The sequence below is a fragment of the Salmo salar genome, chromosome 27 (genome assembly GCF_965601325.2).
Source record: "Salmo salar chromosome 27, fSalSal1, whole genome shotgun sequence".
Lineage (NCBI taxonomy): Eukaryota > Metazoa > Chordata > Actinopteri > Salmoniformes > Salmonidae > Salmo > Salmo salar.
In genome coordinates, this window is record NC_138317.1 from 17,116,392 (window position 1) to 17,128,994 (window position 12,603).

Sequence of the window (12,603 nt, forward strand, 5' to 3'; positions counted from 1 at the left end):
AACACCTTTAACACACTGCCATGCAGGTGTTTCTAAAAGATTAACAAGAGCTGAGTCAAAATGGAAGAACTTGTCATAATCAATTCTTTCAGATTTGATCCACGCTAAATGTAAATGAGTGAAAGGAGGGTTGATTACATCTAAAGTAAACTTTTTCCAGGAATGGGTTGGTACCCATGAGAACATAATGTTCATTGGATTTTTATTCCAATGTCTAAACCACTCAGCCATCCTGGTGTAGATAAGATACGATCAAGAGCCCAGTGAAATTGGAATGAGGAGCACACAGTCAGTTATTTTGGCTTTGAGCCAGACAATATCTAAACGAGACTTGTTGACATCCAAATCAAACTTAATACAAGAATGGGGTTTCGAAGCAAAAAGAATAACAATTAAGTTGATAATGACTCTAACACCCTAACCACTCAGCCATCTTTTGTGTTTTTAACGGATAAACACTTGCTGAGTCAAGTCGGAATATGGGAAACAACGTCAATTCTTTCAGCTTTGATCCAAACAAATGTCCAATGAGTGAAATGTCAATTGATAACATCCAAATCAAAGAACAACTTCTACCAGGAGTGGGGTTCGAACCCACGAGGACATATGTCCATTAGATCTTGAGGGCAACGGCTTAACCTCTCGGCCATCCTGGTGTAAAGAACCCAAAATCAAGAGCCCAGTCAAAATGAAATAAGGAGGACACAGTCAGGTCTTTTGGCTTTGATCCAGACAATATGTAAATAAAACTTGACTACATCCAAATCAAACGTTCTACCAGATGTAGGTCTCGAACCAACAAGAACATTTTAATTTCAATCATGAGTCTAACACCTTTAACACACTGCCATGCAGGTGTTTCTAAAAGATTAACAAGAGCTGAGTCAAAATGGAAGAACTTGTCATAATCAATTCTTTCAGATTTGATCCACGCTAAATGTAAATGAGTGAAAGGAGGGTTGATTACATCTAAAGTAAACTTTTTCCAGGAATTGGTTGGTACCCATGAGAACATAATGTTCATAGGATTTTTATTCCAATGTCTAAACCACTCAGCCATCCTGGTGTAGATAAGATACGAACAAGAGCCCAGTGAAATTGGAATGAGGAGCACACAGTCAGTTATTTTGGCTTTGAGCCAGACAATATCTAAACGAGACTTGTTGACATCCAAATCAAACTTAATACAAGAATGGGGTTTCGAAGCAAAAAGAATAACAATTAAGTTGATAATGACTCTAACACCCAAACCACTGAGCCATCTTTTGTGTTTTTAAAGGATAAACACTTGCTGAGTCAAGTCGGAATATGGGTAACAACGTCAATTCTTTCAGCTTTGATCCAAACAAATTTCCAATGAGTGAAAGGTCAATTGATAACATCCAAATCAAAGACAAACTTCTACCAGGAGTGGGGTTCGAACCCACGAGGACATATGTCCATTGGATCTTAAGTCCAACGCCTTAACCTCTCGGCCATCCTGGTGTAAAGAACACAAAATCAAGGGCCCAGTCAAAATGGAATAAGGAGCACACAGTCAGATTTTTTGCCTTTGATCCAGACAATATGTAAATGAAACTTGACTACATCCAAATCAAACGTTCTACCAGATGTAGATTTCGAACCAACAAGAACATTTTAAATTAGATCATGAGTCTAATGCCTTAAACACACTGCCATCCAGGTGTTTCTAAAAGATTAACAAGAGCTGAGTCAAAATGGAAGAACTTTTCATTGTCATTTCTTTCAGATTCGATCCACGCTAAATGTAAAAGAGTGAAAGGAGGGTTGATTACATCCAAAGTAAACTTTTTCCAGGAATGGGGTTGGTACCCACAAGAACATACTGTTCATTGGACTTTAATTCCAATGTCTAAACCACTCAGCCATCCTGGTGTAAATAGAGTACGATCAAGAGCCCAGTGAAATTGGAATGAGGAGCACACAGTCAGTTTTTTGGGCTTTCAGCCAGACAATATCTAAACGAGACTTGTTGACATCCAAATCAAACTTAATACAAGAATGGGGTTTCGAAGCAAGAAGAACAACAATTGAGTTGATAATGACTCTAACACCTTAACCACTCAGCCATCTTTTGAGTTTTTAAAGGATAAACACTTGCTGAGTCAAGTCGGAATATGGGAAACAAAGTCAATTCTTTCAGCTTTGATCCAAACAAATTTCCAATGAGTGGAAGGACAATTGACAAAATCCAAATCAAAGACAAACTTCTACCAGGAGTGGGGTTCGTACCCACGAGGACATATGTCCATTGGATCTTAAGTCTAACGCCTTAACCTCTCGGCCATCCTGGTGTAAAGAACAGAAAATCAAGGGCACAGTCAAAATGGAATAAGGAGCACACAGTCAGATTTTTGGGCTTTGATCCAGACAATATGTAAATGAAACTTGATTACATCCAAATCAAACGTTCTACCAGATGTAGATTTCGAACCAACAAGAACATTTTAATTTAGATCATAAGTCTAACGCCTTAAACAAACTGCCATCCAGGTGTTTCTAAAAGATTAACAAGAGCTGAGTCAAAATGGAAGAACTTTTCATTGTCATTTCTTTCAGATTCGATCCACGCTAAATGTAAAATAGTGAAAGGAGGATTGATTACATCCAAAGTAAACTTTTTCCAGGAATGGGGTTGGTACCCACAAGAACATACTGTTCATTGGATTTTAATTCCAATGTCTAAACCACTCAGCCATCCTGGTGTAAATAGAGAACGATCAAGAGCCCAGTGAAATTGGAATGAGGAGCACACAGTCATTTTTTTTGGCTTTGAGCCAGACAATATCTAAACGAGACTTGTTGACATCCAAATTAAACTTAATACAAGAATGGGGTTTCGAAGCAAGAAGAACAACAATTGAGTTGATAATGACTCTAACACCTTAACCACTCAGGCATCTTTTGTGTTTTTAAAGGATAAACACTTGCTGAGTAAAGTCGGAATAAGGGGAACAAAGTAAATTCTTTCAGCTTTGATCCAAACAAATTTCCAATGAGTGAAAGGACAACTGACAAAATCCAAAGCAAAGATAAACTTCTACCAGGAGCGGGGTTCGAACCCACGAGGACATATGTCCATTGCATCTTGAGTCCAACGCCTTAACATCTCGGCCATCCTGGTGAAAAGAAGAGAAGATCAAGGGCCCAGTCAAAATGGAATAAGGAGCACACAGTCAGATTTTTTTGCTTGAACCAGACAATATGTAAATGAAACTTGATTACATCCAAATCAAACGTTCTACCAGATGTAGATTTCGAAACAACAAGAACATTTTAATTTAGATCATGAGTCTAACGCCTTAAACAAACTGCCATCCAGGTGTTTCTAAAAGATTAACAAGAGCTGAGTCAAAATGGAAGAACTTTTCATTGTCATTTCTTTCAGATTCGATCCACGCTAAATGTAAAAGAGTGAAAGGAGGGTTGATTACATCCAAAGTAAACTTTTTCCAGGAATGGGGTTGGTACCCACAAGAACATACTGTTCATTGGATTTTAATTCCAATGTCTAAACCACTCAGCCATCCTGGTGTAAATAGAGTACGATCAAGAGCCCAGTGAAATTGGAATGAGGAGCACACAGTCAGTTTTTTTTGGCTTTGAGCCAGACAATATCTAAACGAGACTTGTTGACATCCAAATCAAACTTAATACAAGAATGGGGTTTCGAAGCAAAAAGAATAACAATTAAGTTGATAATGACTCTAACACCCTAAACACTCAGCCATTTTTGTGTTTTTAAAGGATAAACACTTGCTGAGTCAAGTCGGAATAAGGGGAACAAAGTCAATTCTTTCAGCTTTGATCCAAACAAATTTCCAATGAGTGAAAGGACAAATGACAACATCCAAATCAAAGACAAACTTGTACCAAGAGTGGGGTTCGAACCGACGAGGACATATGTCCATTGGATCTTAAGTCCAACGCCTTAACCTCTCGGCCATCCTGGTGTAAAGAACAGAAAATCAAGGGCCCAGTCAAAATGGAATAAGGAGAACACAGTCAGATTTTTTGCCTTTGATCCAGACAATATGTAAATGAAACTTGATTACGTCCAAATCAAACGTTCTACCAGATGTAGATTTCGAACCAACAAGAACATTTTAATTTCGATCATGAGTCTAACGCCTTAAACACACTGCCATCCAGGTGTTTCTAAAAGATTAACAAGAGCTGAGTCAAAATGGAAGAACTTGTCGTTGTCATTTCTTTCAGATTCGATCCACGCTAAATGTAAATGAGTGAAAGGAGGGTTGATTACATCCAAAGTAAACTTTTTCCAGGAATGGGGTTGGTACCCACAAGAACATACTGTTCATTGGACTTTAATTCCAATGTCTAAACCACTCAGCCGTCCTGGTGTAAATAGAGTACGATCAAGAGCCCAGTGAAATTGGAATGAGGAGCACACAGTCAGTTATTTTGGCTTTGAGCCAGACAATATCTAAACGAGACTTGTTGACATCCAAATCAAACTTAATACAAGAATGGGGTTTCGAAGCAAAAAGAATAACAATTAAGTTGATAATGACTCTAACACCCTAAACACTCAGCCATCTTTTGTGTTTTTAAAGGATAAACACGTGCTGAGTCAAGTCGGAATAAGGGGAACAAAGTCAATTCTTTCAGCTTTGATCCAAACAAATTTCCAATGAGTGGAAGGACAATTGACAAAATCCAAATCAAAGACAAACTTCTACCAGGAGTGGGGTTCGAACCCACATGTCCATTTGAGCTTAAGTCAAACGCCTTAACCTCTCGGCCATCCTGGTGTAAAGAACACAACATCAAGGGCCCAGTCAAAATGGAATAAGGAGCACACAGTCAGATTTTTTGCCTTTGATCCAGACAATATGTAAATGAAACTTGATTACATCCAAATCAAACGTTCTACCAGATGTAGATTTCGAACCAACAAGAACATTTTAATTTCGATCATGAGTCTAACGCCTTAAACACACTGCCATCCAGGTGTTTCTAAAAGATTAACAAGAGCTGAGTCAAAATGGAAGAACTTTTCATTGTCATTTCTTTCAGATTCGATCCACGCTAAATGTAAAAGAGTGAAAGGAGAGTTGATTACATCCAAAGTAAACTTTTTCCAGGAATGGCGTTGGCACCCACAAGAACATACTGTTCATTGGACTTTAATTCCAATGTCTAAACCACTCAGCCATCCTGGTGTAAATAGAGTACGATCAAGAGCCCAGTGAAATTGGAATGAGGAGCACACAGTCAGTTTTTTTTGGCTTTGAGCCAGACAATATCTAAACGAGACTTGTTGACATCCAAATCAAACTTAATACAAGAATGGGGTTTCGAAGCAAAAAGAATAACAATTAAGTTGATAATGACTCTAACAACCTAAACACTCAGCCATTTTTGTGTTTTTAAAGGATAAACACTTGCTGAGTCAAGTCGGAATAAGGGGAACAAAGTCAATTCTTTCAGCTTTGATCCAAACAAATTTCCAATGAGTGAAAGGACAAATGACAACATCCAAATCTAAGACAAACTTCTACCAGGAGTGGGGTTCGAACCCACGAGGACATATGTCCATTGGATCTTGAGTCCAACGCCTTAACCTCTCGGCCATCCTGGTGTAAAGAACACAAAATCAAGGGCCCAGTCAAAATGGAATAAGGAGCACACAGTCAGATTTTTTGCCTTTCATCCAGACAATATGTAAATGAAACTTGATTACGTCCAAATCAAACGTTCTACCAGATGTAGATTTCGAACCAACAAGAACATTTTAATTTCGATCATGAGTCTAACGCCTTAAACACACTGCCATCCAGGTGTTTCTAAAAGATTAACAAGAGCTGAGTCAAAATGGAAGAACTTGTCGTTGTCATTTCTTTCAGATTCGATCCACGCTAAATGTAAATGAGTGAAAGGAGGGTTGATTACATCCAAAGTAAACTTTTTCCAGGAATGGGGTTGGTACCCACAAGAACATACTGTTCATTGGACTTTAATTCCAATGTCTAAACCACTCAGCCGTCCTGGTGTAAATAGAGTACGATCAAGAGCCCAGTGAAATTGGAATGAGGAGCCCCCAGTCAGTTATTTTGGCTTTGAGCCAGACAATATCTAAACGAGACTTGTTGACATCCAAATCAAACTTAATACAAGAATGGGGTTTCGAAGCAAAAAGAATAACAATTAAGTTGATAATGACTCTAACACCTTAACCACTCAGGCATCTTTTGTGTTTTTAAAGGATAAACACTTGCTGAGTCAAGTCGGAATATGGGAATCAAAGTCAATTCTTTCAGCTTTGATCCAAACAAATTTCCAATGAGTTAAAGGTCAATTGATAACATCCAAATCATAGACAAACTTCTACCAGGAGTGGGGTTCGAATCCACGAGGACATATGTCCATTAGATCTTGAGTCCAACGCATTAACCTCTCGGCCATCCTGGCGTAAAGGCCACAAAATCAAGGGCCCAGTCAAAATGAAATAAGGAGGACACAGTCAGGTCTTTTGGCTTTGATCCAGACAATATGTAAATAAAACTTGACTACATCCAAATCAAACGTTCTACCAGATGTAGGTCTCGAACCAACAAGAACATTTTAATTTCAATCATGAGTCTAACACCTTTAACACACTGCCATGCAGGTGTTTCTAAAAGATTAACAAGAGCTGAGTCAAAATGGAAGAACTTGTCATAATCAATTCTTTCAGATTTGATCCACGCTAAATGTAAATGAGTGAAAGGAGGGTTGATTACATCTAAAGTAAACTTTTTCCAGGAATGGGTTGGTACCCATGAGAACATAATGTTCATAGGATTTCTATTCCAATGTCTAAACCACTCAGCCATCCTGGTGTAGATAAGATACGATCAAGAGCCCAGTGAAATTGGAATGAGGAGCACACAGTCAGTTATTTTGGCTTTGAGCCAGACAATATCTAAACGAGACTTTTTGACATCCAAATCAAACTTAATACAAGAATGGGGTTTCGAAGCAAAAAGAATAACAATTAAGTTGATAATGACTCTAACACCTTAACCACTCAGGCATCTTTTGTGTTTTTAAAGGATAAACACTTGCTGAGTCAAGTCGGAATATGGGAATCAAAGTCAATTCTTTCAGCTTTGATCCAAACAAATTTCCAATGAGTTAAAGGTCAATTGATAACATCCAAATCATAGACAACCTTCTACCAGGAGTGGGGTTCGAATCCACGAGGACATATGTCCATTAGATCTTGAGTCCAACACCTTAACCTCTCGGCCATCCTGGTGTAATTAACTCAAAATCAAGAGCCCAGTCAAAATGAAATAAGGAGGACACAGTCAGGTCTTTTGGCTTTGATCCAGACAATATGTAAATGAAACTTGATTACATCCAAATCAAACGTTCTACCAGATGTAGGTCTCGAACCAACAAGAACATTTTAATTTCAATCATGAGTCTAACGCCTTTAACACACTGCCATCCAGGTGTTTCTAAAAGATTAACAAGAGCTGAGTCAAAATGGAAGAATTTGTCATAATCAATTCTTTCAGATTTGATCCACACTAAATGTGAATGAGTGAAAGGAGGGTTGATTACATCTAAAGTAAACTTTTTCCAGGAATTGGGTTGGTACCCATGAGAACATACTGTTCATTGGATTTTTATTCCAATGTCTAAACCACTCAGCCATCCTGGTGTAGGTAAGAGACAATCAAGAGCCCAGTGAAATTGGAATGAGGAGCACACAGTCAGTTTTTTTGGCTTTGAGCCAGACAATATCTAAACGAGACTTGTTGACATCCAAATCAAACTTAATACAAGAATGGGGTTTCGAAGCAAAAAGAATAACAATTAAGTTGATAATGACTCTAAAACCCTAAACACTCAACCATCTTTTGTGTTTTTAAAGGATAAACACTTGCTGAGTAAAGTCGGAATAAGGGGAACAAAGTCAATTCTTTCAGCTTTGATCCAAACAAATTTCCAATGAGTGAAAGGACAAATGACAACATCCAAATCAAAGAAAAACTTCTACCAGGAGTGGGGTTCGAACCCACGAGGACATATGTCCATTGGATCTTAAGTCCAACGCCTTAACCTCTCGGCCATCCTGGTGTAAAGAACACAAAATCAAGGGCCCAGTCAAAATGGAATAAGGAGCACACAGTCAGATTTTTTGCCTTTGATCCAGACAATATGTAAATGAAACTTGATTACGTCCAAATCAAACGTTCTACCAGATGTAGATTTCGAACCAACAAGAACATTTTAATTTCGATCATGAGTCTAACGCCTTAAACACACTGCCATCCAGGTGTTTCTAAAAGATTAACAAGAGCTGAGTCAAAATGGAAGAACTTTTCATTGTCATTTCTTTCAGATTCGATCCACGCTAAATGTAAAAGAGTGAAAGGAGGGTTGATTACATCCAAAGTAAACTTTTTCCAGGAATGGCGTTGGCACCCACAAGAACATACTGTTCATTGGACTTTAATTCCAATGTCTAAACCACTCAGCCATCCTGGTGTAAATAGAGTACGATCAAGAGCCCAGTGAAATTGGAATGAGGAGCACACAGTCAGTTTTTTTTGGCTTTGAGCCAGACAATATCTAAACGAGACTTGTTGACATCCAAATCAAACTTAATACAAGAATGGGGTTTCGAAGCAAAAAGAATAACAATTAAGTTGATAATGACTCTAACACCCTAAACACTCAGCCATTTTTGTGTTTTTAAAGGATAAACACTTGCTGAGTCAAGTCGGAATAAGGGGAACAAAGTCAATTCTTTCAGCTTTGATCCAAACAAATTTCCAATGAGTGAAAGGACAAATGACAACATCCAAATCAAAGACAAACTTGTACCAAGAGTGGGGTTCGAACCGACGAGGACATATGTCCATTGGATCTTAAGTCCAACGCCTTAACCTCTCGGCCATCCTGGTGTAAAGAACAGAAAATCAAGGGCCCAGTCAAAATGGAATAAGGAGCACACAGTCAGATTTTTTGCCTTTGATCCAGACAATATGTAAATGAAACTTGATTACGTCCAAATCAAACGTTCTACCAGATGTAGATTTCGAACCAACAAGAACATTTTAATTTCGATCATGAGTCTAACGCCTTAAACACACTGCCATCCAGGTGTTTCTAAAAGATTAACAAGAGCTGAGTCAAAATGGAAGAACTTGTCGTTGTCATTTCTTTCAGATTCGATCCACGCTAAATGTAAATGAGTGAAAGGAGGGTTGATTACATCCAAAGTAAACTTTTTCCAGGAATGGGGTTGGTACCCACAAGAACATACTGTTCATTGGACTTTAATTCCAATGTCTAAACCACTCAGCCGCCCTGGAGTAAATAGAGTACGATCAAGAGCCCAGTGAAATTGGAATGAGGAGCACACAGTCAGTTATTTTGGCTTTGAGCCAGACAATATCTAAACGAGACTTGTTGACATCCAAATCAAACTTAATACAAGAATGGGGTTTCGAAGCAAAAAGAATAACAATTAAGTTGATAATGACTCTAACACCATAACCACTCAGCCATCTTTTGTGTTTTTAACGGATAAACACTTGCTGAGTCAAGTCGGAATAAGGGGAACAAAGTCAATTCTTTCAGCTTTGATCCAAACAAATTTCCAATGAGTGAAAGGACAAATGACAACATCCAAATCTAAGACAAACTTCTACCAGGAGTGGGGTTCGAACCCACGAGGACATATGTCCATTGGATCTTGAGTCCAACGCCTTAACCTCTCGGCCATCCTGGTGTAAAGAACACAAAATCAAGGGCCCAGTCAAAATGGAATAAGGAGCACACAGTCAGATTTTTTGGCTTTGATCCAGACAATATGTAAATAAAACTTGACTACATCCAAATCAAATGTTCTACCAGATGTAGATTTCGAACCAACAAGAACATTTTAATTTCAATCATGAGTCTAACACCTTTAACACACTGCCATGCAGGTGTTTCTAAAAGATTAACAAGAGCTGAGTCAAAATGGAAGAACTTGTCATAATCAATTCTTTCAGATTTGATCCACGCTAAATGTAAATGAGTGAAAGGAGGGTTGATTACATCTAAAGTAAACTTTTTCCAGGAATGGGTTGGTACCCATGAGAACATAATGTTCATAGGATTTTTATTCCAATGTCTAAACCACTCAGCCATCCTGGTGTAGATAAGATACGATCAAGAGCCCAGTGAAATTGGAATGAGGAGTACACAGTCAGTTATTTTGGCTTTGAGCCAGACAATATCTAAACGAGACTTTTTGACATCCAAATCAAACTTAATACAAGAATGGGGTTTCGAAGCAAAAAGAATAACAATTAAGTTGATAATGACTCTAACACCTTAACCACTCAGGCATCTTTTGTGTTTTTAAAGGATAAACACTTGCTGAGTCAAGTCGGAATATGGGAATCAAAGTCAATTCTTTCAGCTTTGATCCAAACAAATTTCCAATGAGTTAAAGGTCAATTGATAACATCCAAATCATAGACAACCTTCTACCAGGAGTGGGGTTCGAATCCACGAGGACATATGTCCATTAGATCTTGAGTCCAACACCTTAACCTCTCGGCCATCCTGGTGTAATTAACTCAAAATCAAGAGCCCAGTCAAAATGAAATAAGGAGGACACAGTCAGGTCTTTTGGCTTTGATCCAGACAATATGTAAATGAAACTTGATTACATCCAAATCAAACGTTCTACCAGATGTAGGTCTCGAACCAACAAGAACATTTTAATTTCAATCATGAGTCTAACACCTTTAACACACTGCCATGCAGGTGTTTCTAAAAGATTAACAAGAGCTGAGTCAAAATGGAAGAACTTTTCATTGTCATTTCTTTCAGATTCGATCCACGCTAAATGTAAAAGAGTGAAAGGAGGGTTGATTACATCCAAAGTAAACTTTTTCCAGGAATGGCGTTGGCACCCACAAGAACATACTGTTCATTGGACTTTAATTCCAATGTCTAAACCACTCAGCCATCCTGGTGTAAATAGAGTACGATCAAGAGCCCAGTGAAATTGGAATGAGGAGCACACAGTCAGTTTTTTTTGGCTTTGAGCCAGACAATATCTAAACGAGACTTGTTGACATCCAAATCAAACTTAATACAAGAATGGGGTTTCGAAGCAAAAAGAATAACAATTAAGTTGATAATGACTCTAACACCCTAAACACTCAGCCATTTTTGTGTTTTTAAAGGATAAACACTTGCTGAGTCAAGTCGGAATAAGGGGAACAAAGTCAATTCTTTCAGCTTTGATCCAAACAAATTTCCAATGAGTGAAAGGACAAATGACAACATCCAAATCAAAGACAAACTTGTACCAAGAGTGGGGTTCGAACCGACGAGGACATATGTCCATTGGATCTTAAGTCCAACGCCTTAAACTCTCGGCCATCCTGGTGTAAAGAACAGGAAATCAAGGGCCCAGTCAAAATGGAATAAGGAGCACACAGTCAGATTTTTTGCCTTTGATCCAGACAATATGTAAATGAAACTTGATTACGTCCAAATCAAACGTTCTACCAGATGTAGATTTCGAACCAACAAGAACATTTTAATTTCGATCATGAGTCTAACGCCTTAAACACACTGCCATCCAGGTGTTTCTAAAAGATTAACAAGAGCTGAGTCAAAATGGAAGAACTTGTCGTTGTCATTTCTTTCAGATTCGATCCACGCTAAATGTAAATGAGTGAAAGGAGGGTTGATTACATCCAAAGTAAACTTTTTCCAGGAATGGGGTTGGTACCCACAAGAACATACTGTTCATTGGACTTTAATTCCAATGTCTAAACCACTCAGCCGTCCTGGAGTAAATAGAGTACGATCAAGAGCCCAGTGAAATTGGAATGAGGAGCACACAGTCAGTTATTTTGGCTTTGAGCCAGACAATATCTAAACGAGACTTGTTGACATCCAAATCAAACTTAATACAAGAATGGGGTTTCGAAGCAAAAAGAATAACAATTAAGTTGATAATGACTCTAACACCATAACCACTCAGCCATCTTTTGTGTTTTTAACGGATAAACACTTGCTGAGTCAAGTCGGAATATGGGAAACAACGTCAATTCTTTCAGCTTTGATCCAAAAAAATTTCCAATGAGTGAAATGTCAATTGATAACATCCAAAACAAAGACAAACTTCTACCAGGAGTGGGGTTCGAACCCACGAGGACATATGTCCATTAGATCTTGAGGCCAACGCCTTAACCTCTCGGCCATCCTGGTGTAAAGAACCCAAAATCAAGAGCCCAGTCAAAATGAAATAAGGAGGACACAGTCAGGTCTTTTGGCTTTGATCCAGACAATATGTAAATGAAACTTGATTACATCCAAATCAAACGTTCTACCAGATGTAGGTCTCGAACCAACAAGAACATTTTAATTTCAATCATGAGTCTAACACCTTTAACACACTGCCATGCAGGTGTTTCTAAAAGATTAACAAGAGCTGAGTCAAAATGGAAGAACTTGTCATAATCAATTCTTTCAGATTTGATCCACGCTAAATGTAAATGAGTGAAAGGAGGGTTGATTACATCTAAAGTAAACTTTTTCCAGGAATGG

General features: G+C 38.3%; 14 non-coding genes across 14 annotated transcripts; all 14 read right to left on the reverse strand.

The window, feature by feature from the left end:
* Nucleotides 1-1,402: 1,402 nt before the first annotated feature.
* Nucleotides 1,403-1,485, reverse strand: trnal-uaa (transfer RNA leucine (anticodon UAA)). The gene has a single exon. It is a non-coding gene; the product is annotated as a tRNA-Leu (tRNA).
* A 747-nt stretch (nucleotides 1,486-2,232) lies between these two features.
* On the reverse strand, nucleotides 2,233-2,315 carry trnal-uaa (transfer RNA leucine (anticodon UAA)). Its single transcript has one exon. It is a non-coding gene; the product is annotated as a tRNA-Leu (tRNA).
* A 747-nt stretch (nucleotides 2,316-3,062) lies between these two features.
* trnal-caa (transfer RNA leucine (anticodon CAA)) lies at nucleotides 3,063-3,145 on the reverse strand. Its single transcript has one exon. It is a non-coding gene; the product is annotated as a tRNA-Leu (tRNA).
* A 746-nt stretch (nucleotides 3,146-3,891) lies between these two features.
* Nucleotides 3,892-3,974, reverse strand: trnal-uaa (transfer RNA leucine (anticodon UAA)). The gene has a single exon. It is a non-coding gene; the product is annotated as a tRNA-Leu (tRNA).
* Nucleotides 3,975-4,721: 747 nt separating this feature from the next.
* trnal-uaa (transfer RNA leucine (anticodon UAA)) lies at nucleotides 4,722-4,796 on the reverse strand. Its single transcript has one exon. It is a non-coding gene; the product is annotated as a tRNA-Leu (tRNA).
* A 747-nt stretch (nucleotides 4,797-5,543) lies between these two features.
* On the reverse strand, nucleotides 5,544-5,626 carry trnal-caa (transfer RNA leucine (anticodon CAA)). The gene has a single exon. It is a non-coding gene; the product is annotated as a tRNA-Leu (tRNA).
* A 747-nt stretch (nucleotides 5,627-6,373) lies between these two features.
* On the reverse strand, nucleotides 6,374-6,456 carry trnal-caa (transfer RNA leucine (anticodon CAA)). Its single transcript has one exon. It is a non-coding gene; the product is annotated as a tRNA-Leu (tRNA).
* A 746-nt stretch (nucleotides 6,457-7,202) lies between these two features.
* trnal-caa (transfer RNA leucine (anticodon CAA)) lies at nucleotides 7,203-7,285 on the reverse strand. The gene has a single exon. It is a non-coding gene; the product is annotated as a tRNA-Leu (tRNA).
* Nucleotides 7,286-8,032: 747 nt separating this feature from the next.
* On the reverse strand, nucleotides 8,033-8,115 carry trnal-uaa (transfer RNA leucine (anticodon UAA)). The gene has a single exon. It is a non-coding gene; the product is annotated as a tRNA-Leu (tRNA).
* A 747-nt stretch (nucleotides 8,116-8,862) lies between these two features.
* Nucleotides 8,863-8,945, reverse strand: trnal-uaa (transfer RNA leucine (anticodon UAA)). The gene has a single exon. It is a non-coding gene; the product is annotated as a tRNA-Leu (tRNA).
* A 747-nt stretch (nucleotides 8,946-9,692) lies between these two features.
* On the reverse strand, nucleotides 9,693-9,775 carry trnal-caa (transfer RNA leucine (anticodon CAA)). Its single transcript has one exon. It is a non-coding gene; the product is annotated as a tRNA-Leu (tRNA).
* A 746-nt stretch (nucleotides 9,776-10,521) lies between these two features.
* On the reverse strand, nucleotides 10,522-10,604 carry trnal-caa (transfer RNA leucine (anticodon CAA)). The gene has a single exon. It is a non-coding gene; the product is annotated as a tRNA-Leu (tRNA).
* Nucleotides 10,605-11,351: 747 nt separating this feature from the next.
* On the reverse strand, nucleotides 11,352-11,434 carry trnal-uaa (transfer RNA leucine (anticodon UAA)). The gene has a single exon. It is a non-coding gene; the product is annotated as a tRNA-Leu (tRNA).
* Nucleotides 11,435-12,181: 747 nt separating this feature from the next.
* trnal-caa (transfer RNA leucine (anticodon CAA)) lies at nucleotides 12,182-12,264 on the reverse strand. Its single transcript has one exon. It is a non-coding gene; the product is annotated as a tRNA-Leu (tRNA).
* Nucleotides 12,265-12,603: the final 339 nt, after the last annotated feature.